Source organism: Bos javanicus, chromosome 8 (assembly GCF_032452875.1).
Source record: "Bos javanicus breed banteng chromosome 8, ARS-OSU_banteng_1.0, whole genome shotgun sequence".
NCBI lineage: Eukaryota > Metazoa > Chordata > Mammalia > Artiodactyla > Bovidae > Bos > Bos javanicus.
The window spans coordinates 13,805,311-13,814,702 of record NC_083875.1 but is presented as its reverse complement, the minus strand read 5'-3'; the positions used below and the strand labels follow the sequence as shown (position 1 = coordinate 13,814,702).

Here is a 9,392-nt window from a genome sequence, read left to right as displayed (position 1 = left end):
AAAGAATCTGCTTGCCAATGCAGGAGACACGTGTTCAATCCCTGGGTCAGGAATACCCCTGGAGAAGGAAATGGCAAATCATTCCAGTATTCTTGCCTGGGAAATTCCATGGACAGAGGAGCCTGGTGGGCTACAGTCCATGGAGTCACAAAAAAGTCAGGCATGACTTAATGACTAAACAACAACCCTTTCTGGTTGCCTGTGCAAAGTTCCTGAGACCTGTCAAAATCTCCCAAAGGGGCTTACTTTGCAGAAAAGGTCAGCCACAAACCCAACTGTGGTGGCTCACTAGGTTTCAGTCTAAAAACTCTGGAGTCTTTCAAAACCCAATTTTCGACCTGAAAGTATTACGAAAGATAAGTTTGAAAAGTTCGGATCACAAAATAAATGCAGTGTAATCTGAGAAGAGCTTACCCACTACTCAGAGAGAGGCAATGAATCTGAGAGAATCCACAGGACCTACTCTTTATCTAGGAGCCATCTCCAGACTATTCAACAGCTTTCTGTGGGTTCCACTTTGTTGCCCAAAATATAGTTGTTACTTTTACATCTTTCATTCAAGAAAAAACAATCCATAGATTGGGATAACAAGCAGCACAACCCTCTTTCTGAAGGATCTGGGGCAACAGCGAGTCTACAGAGCATTAGAAGAGACAATGCAGAAGCAGAGCACTTTGGCAAGGAGGTCAGCATTTTCTTTTAATGCTGCTGCTGCTGCTGCTAAGTCGCTGCAGTCTTGTCCGACTCTGTGCGACCCCAAAGACAGCAGCCCACCAGGCTCCCCCGTCCCTGGGATTCTCCAGGAAAGAACACTGGAGTGGGCCTATTTTTACAGTAAGATAAGCTAAAGTTGCAGCGAAGGCAATGGCAACCCACTCTAGTACTCTTGCCTGGAAAATCCCATGGACGGAGGAGCCTGGTAGGCTGCAGTCCATGGGGTCTCGAAGAGTCAGACACGACTGAGCGACTTCACTTTCACTTTTCACTTTCATGCATTGGAGAAGGAAATGGCAACCCACTCCAGTGTTCTTGCCTGTAGAATCCCAGGGACTGGGGAGCCTGGTGGGCGCCGTGTATGGGGTCACACAGAGTCGGGCACGACTGAAGTGACGTAGCAGCAAGCCTAAGCTGAGTTGGGGTTGTGTCATTGGTGTATTTTAGGTTTCCTTGGAAGGTGTTTCTAATAAATGCAGGCTGACCTAGGTTTAAATGTGTGATGTGGCCTGGGCCACTGGGGCGCTCTTCATTTTGTGGGTCCTGATACAACAAATTAACTTTATCTTTGAACAATACTGCTTATAGAAATAAACCCAACAAAATGCATGCCTATGTGTCCCCAAATCCATGGTTAATAATGCTTATAGCAGTTTAATTTGATGCAAGTTAGAAATAATCCAGTGTCCATGAATATAAAACAAATCAATGCATGCCTGCTCAGTAACTGCAGACTCTTTGTGACCCTATGGACTTTGGCCTGCCAGGCTCCTGTTTCATGGAATTCTTCAGGAGTGAGTTGCCATAGCCCTCCTCCAGGGGATCTTCCCTACCCAGGGATCGAACCCAAGTTTCCTGCATTGTAGGGAGACTCCTTACCAATGAGCCACCGGGAAAGCCAAAAAAAAAAAAAAAAATCAGTAAATTGTGGTATATCTATATATTTGAATTTTATGGAATGATGAAAATCAACTATGATCCATACAACAACATATAAATATCACAGACTTTATGCTAAACAACAACAGTGAGATCTAAATGAGAAAATGACGTATATTTCAATGTTATAGATTCTATAAGTAGGTGACATTAATTGATTGTGATAGATTTTACGCTTTACCATCTAAGCCACCAGGGAAGTCCGATAGATTTTGCGTAACTGTTACTTTTGAGTGATTAGTGATTGGGAGAGGGCAAGGGTAGGGAACTCAGGATGCATGTAGTGAAAATATTTGTGATTCGGTTAGCTTTTTCAGGTGAAAAATATATGGATTCAAGATCTGTTTAGGGATTTTTGTAGATATATTATCATATTTCAGTGACAGATATGCTTAATAAATAAGTAAAAAAATATTGGAGGCAGAAAAATGGTAATTTGGAGGAGAAATACAGTGAGAAGTAGTTGGATCTGTTTTGAAGGTAGAGGCAATACTATATTCTGATAATACAGTGTGTACTATGAGAGAAATAAGTTATCCACACCATCTGAGAAACTAGGAAGTTAAATTTATCATTAAAAATAAGTAGCAGCAATATTATGGAGGTAACATCATGTACCTGGTTTATGATATGTGCTTTCAGACAGTCAAGTGTAGATCAAGTAGGAAATTTCAAATACCCATCCACAACTCAGAAGAGAAACCTGGGGAAAAACCACTACAATATTGTAAAGTAATTAGCCTCCAGTTAAAATAAATATATTTTTTTTAAAAGCATTCAATGCAGGATACAGGAAGCTTGGGGCTGGTGCACTGGGATGACCCAGAGGGATGGTATGGGGAGGGAGGTGGGAGTGGGGGTCAGGATTGGGAACATGTGTACACCCATGGCGGATTCATGTTGATGTACGGCAAAACCAATACAATATTGTAAAGTAATTAGCCTCTAATTAAAATAAATAAATTTAAATTAAAAAAAAAAGCATACAGCAAAGGTAAAAGAAAAAAAATCAAAAAGGATAGAATATATAGCAAATATTACCCACAAAGTGGTGTTTCCATAGTAATATTATATAATTATACCTCTTTGTTAAGAAAAATTTTAGAGGTAGGATAAACATATGCTTATAAAACATGCTCAAAAAACAAAACTGAAGCAGACAAAAAGCCAAATGAACAATAGTTTGGGTGTGACAACATTTGCAAAGCACAACACATCTGGCCTAACTGGTATATATATAACAGTGACTGTAATATAGATATACTCTTTTCAAGCATATGTGAATCAGTTTTTTAACTGAATATGTAAAGAAGTTCTCAAAAATGTGATATAATTGTACTTAAAAAGTTCTCTAAAAACAACACATTTTTATTAAGCATACAGTGAACTTAGATAATTATGTGAACTGGGATAATCTCCTTTTATATCCATGAAGAGACATACAATAGGATACATTAAAAGTGACTTTAGATAATAAATTTCATGACAACCATAGATATAAATATTAAATTAATTAAAGTACCTTTGGAATAACACCTAAATAACCCATGAATCAAAAAACATCATACATAGGATTATAATGTACTTCAGTTCAGTTCAGTTCAGTTCAGTCGCTCAGTCATGTCCGACTCTTTGTGACCCCATGAATCACAGCACGTTAGGCCTCCCTGTCCATCACCAGCTCCCGAAGTTCACCCAAACTCATGTCCATTGAGTCAGTGATGCCATCCAGCCATCTCATCCTGTGTCGTCCCTTTCTCCTACTTAGAACTGATCAATAATGAATTTCTAAATTGTATAAATTTATATATATTATAAAGTACTTTCTATCATCTAGATGTATGCTATAAATTCTATCAATTATAAATTTTAAATTTATGTCATCTATATTTTTTCTTTAAAGTATTATTTCTCAATATTTTTGTTCTCAGAACACTTTTACAATCATAGACATTATTAAAAAGCCTAAGATATTTTGTGCATATAAGTGTTATCTTTCAAAGATCAGTAAATGAATCTGAGTTTTTAATAGGAAAGCTTGTTCTTGAGAAGACCCATGACCTCAATTTGCCTCCCAAACTGATTACATCCCTTTATGGTGTGTATTCAAAGTCTCCCTCCTTCTCACATCATATTTCTAAGAATACAGCTGTAGGGCTGCTAGACATTGCTAATTCCAGTCACTTCAACATTAAAGTTTGGCTGGCCATGAGCCACAGACTGATTTGCCTTAGACAAACTTGCCTTCTAGCCCATGGAAAGATTGTTTTGAAAAATTTTCCTTTACAGTTCCTTACATGGAATTTCACCTTCTAGATGCCAGAGCCTCTGTAAAATAAACAAGTCAAAAATAGAAGATATTTTCTTTGATATTTTATCTATTTTGTTCCCAAGGACAGTGAGGTTAACTTAAAATTAAAAAAAAAAATGGGGAAGAGAAAAATCTCTTTAATAAAACTGTGGCTCTCTTCCTATAGTAAGTGTTTTACATTCTAGCTACATATTATTCTTGTCACAGGAACCTGGCCCTTTAGAATAGATATTATCAGAGGGAAATAGATGAGAAGTCATTAGCATGGTGCCACTCCAGTATTTGTGGATTTCAAGACTGAATATAACTATGACATCCTTCCAGTACCTATCTTCTTCCTAAGAAAAGCTGAAACAAAACTGCTTGATTTACTACCTTATTGATGCTTACCATGACTGTCTTTCATCTGGACAGAATATTTCTACTCTCACTCTTGTTCCAGATAGTTTTTTTTTTTTTAATCAACTTATTAACCCTGGTAATTCCTAAATCACAATAAACTGTGGAAAATTCTGAAAGAGATGGGAATACCAGACCACCTGACTTGCCTCTTGAGAAACAGGTATGCAGGTCAGGAAGCAACAGTTAGAACTGGACATGGAACAACAGACTGGTTGCAAATAGGAAAAGGAGTACATCAAGGCTGAATATTGTCACCCTGCTTATTTAACTTATATGCAAAGTACATCATGAGAAATGCTGGGCTGGATTGAGCGCAAGCTAGAATCCAGATTGCTGGAAGAAATATCAATAACCTCAGATATGCAGATGGCACCACCCTTATGGCAGAAAGTGAAGAAGAACTAAAGAGCCTCTTGATGAAAGTGAAAGAGGAGAGTGAAAAAGTTGGCCTAAAACTCAACATTCAGAAAACTAAGATCATGGCATCCAGTCTCATCACTTCATGGCAAATAGATGATGAAACAGTGGAAACAGTGGCTGACTTTATTTTTCTGGGCTCCAAAATCACTGCAGATGGTGATTGCAGCCATGAAATTAAAAGACACTCCTTGGAAGGAAAGTTATGACCAACCTGCTGCTGCTGCTGCTGCTGCTGCTAAGTCGCTTCAGTCGTGTCCGACTCTGTGTGACCCCACAGACGGCAGCCCACCAGGCTCCACCTTCCCTGGATTCTCCAGGCAAGAACACTGGATGGGTTACCATTTCCTTCTCCAATGCAGGAAAGTGAAAAGTAAAAGTGAAGTCGCTCAGTCATGTCCGACTCTTAGCAACCCCATGGACTACAGCCTACCAGGCTCCTCAGCCCATGGGATTTTCCAGGCAAGAGTACTGGAGTGGGGTGCCATTGCCTTCTCCATGACCAACATAGACAGCATATTAAAAAGCAGAGACATTACTTTGTCAACAAAGGTCCATCTAGTCAAGGCTGTGGTTTCTCCAGTGGTCATGCACGAATGTGACAGTTGGACTGTGGAGAAAGCTGAGTGCCAAAGAATTGGTGCTTTTGAACTGTGGTGTTGGAGAAGACTCTTGAGAGTCCCTTGGACTGCAGGGAGACCCAACCAGTCCATTCTAAAGGAGATCAGTCCTGGGTGTTCATTGGAAGGACTGATACTAAAGCTGAAACTCCAATACTCTGGCCACCTGATGCAAAGAACTGACTCATTTGAAAAGATCCTGATGCTGGGAAATATTGAGGGCAGGAGGAGAAGGGGATGACAGAGGATGAGATGGTTGGATGGTATCACTGACTCGATGGACATGGGTTTGGGTGGACTCCGAGAGTTGGTGATGGACAGGGAGGCGTGCCGGGCTGCGATTCATGGGGTCACAAGGAGTCAGACATGACTGACTGAACTGAACTGAATTCCTAAAAGGGCTATTTAAGATTGGCTCTTTGGCCCATGTTACAGGTTTGTTCTCTCACTCAGAAAGCACTTATCCAAAGTTTCTCAGCTATATTGATCAAATTAATGGAAAAAAATCACTAACACTGAGCCAGGCTCCTTCATGGCTCAAAACCATTAACTTTAGAATGATGACCAGGAGTCTAACAAAATTCTCTGATTGTTAAGATACCTTACTGATGAAATTAGAGTGTTCTTTCACAATCATTTAAACACAAATACAGTAATTATTGCATGGCAGGTGGATCTCATGGCAGGTGTTTTCCATCTCCTGGTGTTCACACATTGTGTAATTCAGTTATTTTGAGTGTAAATGGAGTCTATGATTTGTTTCCAACCTGTAGAATACAGCAAAGGCATTAATTATGTGTATGTGATTACACTCACCTTTCTAAAATCTTTTCCACCATTGTTAGTTTTGAAGAAATAAGCTATCAGAAGAAATAAGCTGTCACAAGTAATACAAACCCAAAGATATTAATTCTCCAACACACTAAGAGAATTTAGAAACACCCTTCTCCAGGCAAGCCTCTGATGCAAACCCAGCCTTGGTAACACACTGCTCACAGCTGGGTGAGATCCTTCACAGAGGATCCAGCTAAGTCACAGCCAGATTCCCAGGCAACAAAAATTGTATGAAATTATTGATACATGTATGTTGATACAGGTCACTAGATTGGTTTCATTTGTTTTGCAGCAAAAAAGAAACAAAAACAAAAACTAATATATGTAGTATCTTCACTTTCAGTCAAAAACAGGATCTTCTTCTGTGTTTTATTTTCCCCAACATGAACATTTCCACTGACCCAAGTCTAATAGTGTCAATTGTGTGACTGCATTGGAGACTATGAATTCTTTCGTTACTGTAGCAGAGTATTTTCTCTTATTCAGGCAGATGAGTAGAAGTAACTGAAAGGGAGATGTTACACTTAAATCATTGTTTACTCTAATCCTTGGTAGTTGGTTGAAGACCCACCAAAATTCCTTCTGATTCTCCTGTAGCAAGTTATGACCTACATCATTTTAAAATGGGTTTATTCTATTTCTTTTATAATTGAACATATATAACTAGCTATATTCCAAATAAAAATATTCTGATACTTGGTGACCTGACACAAAATATGCATAAATTTTACTGAAAATATTAAATCATATAGAACAAGTAATATTGATCTCAATATTACCTCTAAAATAGGACAATTAATGGGACTGGTTTTTCATAAAACTGAATAAAATTTTCCAATTCAGAATTTGATTGTGAAACAGATAAAACAGTATCTTCTCTTTTATTTTTAAACACTATTTTCTATGTGCAGTTAAAAAAAAAAACATATATCTTTCTTGCAAATACAACTATCAGATCATCTAATCTGAACAGGTATTTTTATAAACCCCCATAAATGAGTAGGAATTAAAAGAATCTAATTGGTTGCTGAAGGTAGTTACAACACTGGTCAAAATGTAGGAATATATATATATATATATATATATATATATAAAGGTTACAAAGCAGAACTACATGATCAAATTTTATTATTGACTAAGACTACAATAGGGAGGAGTGAGACAAGACTAAGAATAGGAAAGAGTGAGACACTGAGACGACAGACCGAAGAGACAACATAAATTATGTGTCTGAAAGTGCTCACAAATCACTTTCAATTACTCACTTGTAGCACCTGCAGTCTTTGAGCTAGCAGGTAAGCAATGGTTTCTATCTCCAGAGAAGAGTTGAGGAAAATATTCTGTAAAATGCAGTGAAGGGTGAAGAGTGAAATTATAAGGATCCTCTGTGTAATTAAAGGGTTAGGCTGTAAGACATGACTCAGCTGTTTAATTATCCCAGTTACTCCTAAAAAGAAAAGACCTGTAGTAATAATAGTAACTAATAAAACAGTTGCTAGACGCCTGTAGAAAAATGTTGATGATTATTCATAGGTGAGTCTCTGTCAGAGCATGGGATTTCCTATTGATTTTTTTAATTTGTTTACATTTTTCTCACTAAATCACTTTTGTAAAAAATTTAAAAATAAATACATTAGATATAAATAAGATGTAATGGGAAACCACTTGGGTTTGGTTTCACATGATGATATACAATATCATACAATATAATACTGTAATAACTGAGAGACTTTTCCTGGAACACCTCAGGTGAATTATATAAGACTACTATCAGATTTGGAAAGACATATTTTAAAGACTGATAATAATCTTTTTTATCATATGAGCTGGTATTTTTAAAATGTATGTTAAACTCACTCAAACAAGATTTACAATTTTCTCTTTTATTTTTAAACATTTTATTATTTGTTAATAGTATGAACATGAACATGAAGTCACTCAGTCATATCTGACTCTTTGTGACCCCATGGTCTGTAGCCTAACCAGGCTCCTCAGCCCATGGGATTTTCAAGGCAAGAATACTGGAGTAGGTTGCCATTCCCTTCTCCAGGAGATCTTCCTGACCCAGGGATTGAACCCGGGTCTCCTGCATTGTAGGCAGATGCTTTACCGGCTGAGCCACCAGGGAAGTAAGCATAAATACAATGAAATGTAAATATCTTAAATGTTTAGTTCAATATGATTTGAAAACTTTATACTGTTTCATCCACCCTAAAACAGGCTACAAAGCAAGGTAATCACTACAGAGAGTCCCTTTCTGACAATGTCTCGTCAAATCTACCCAGTCAACCAAACTCCACCATCTTTCTGATCTGTCACCTCAATATAGGCTGATGTTATAAACAACAAATGAAATCATACAGTATCTAGTCTTCTGTTTACCTTTCACCCACATATAGATTTTTAAATTAATTGAAGTTGCATTTGATCCAGTGTTCTTTCAGCTGATACAAGGTACTCAAACATGGGCTTCCTGGAGGCTCAGTGGTCAAGAATTCACCTGCCAATGCAGGAAATGCAGGTTTGATCCCTGGATCAGGAAGATTTCCTGGGGAAGGAAATGGCAACTCACTCCAGTATTTTTGCTGGGAAATACCATGGAAAGAGAAGGTTGGTGGTCTACAGTCCATGGGGTCCCAAAGAGTCAGAGAGGACTTAGTGACTAAACAACAACATTCAAACACAGAAGTTTATCTATATTTCTTTATCTGAATTTGAATACATTCTTGAATATGTTTGTGTTTGTGTATTTTAATTTATCTCAAATAAATGAGCAGATTATTTAATTGCTGGAATGCCGGACTGGATGAAGCACAAGCTGGAATCAAGATTGCTGGGAGAAATATGAATAACCTCAGATATGCAGATGACACCACCCTTATGACAGAAAGTGAAGAAGTAAAGAACCTCTTGAAAGTGAAAAGGAGAGTGAAAAAGTTGGCCTAAAACTCAACATTCAGAAAACTAAGATCATGGCATATGATCCCATCACTTCATGGCAAAAGGTGGAAAACAGTGGCAGACTTTATTTTCTTGGGTTCCAAAATCATTGCAGATGGTGACTGCAGCCAGGAAATTAAAAGATGCTTGTTCCTTGGCAGAAAAGTTATGACCGACCTAGATAGCTTATTAAAAAGCAGAGACATTACTTTGCC

General features: G+C 37.9%; 1 non-coding gene across 1 annotated transcript; it reads right to left on the bottom strand.

Moving 5' to 3' along the window:
• Positions 1 to 8,292: 8,292 nt before the first annotated feature.
• TRNAC-ACA (transfer RNA cysteine (anticodon ACA)) lies at positions 8,293 to 8,365 on the bottom strand. Its single transcript has one exon. It is a non-coding gene; the product is annotated as a tRNA-Cys (tRNA).
• Positions 8,366 to 9,392: the final 1,027 nt, after the last annotated feature.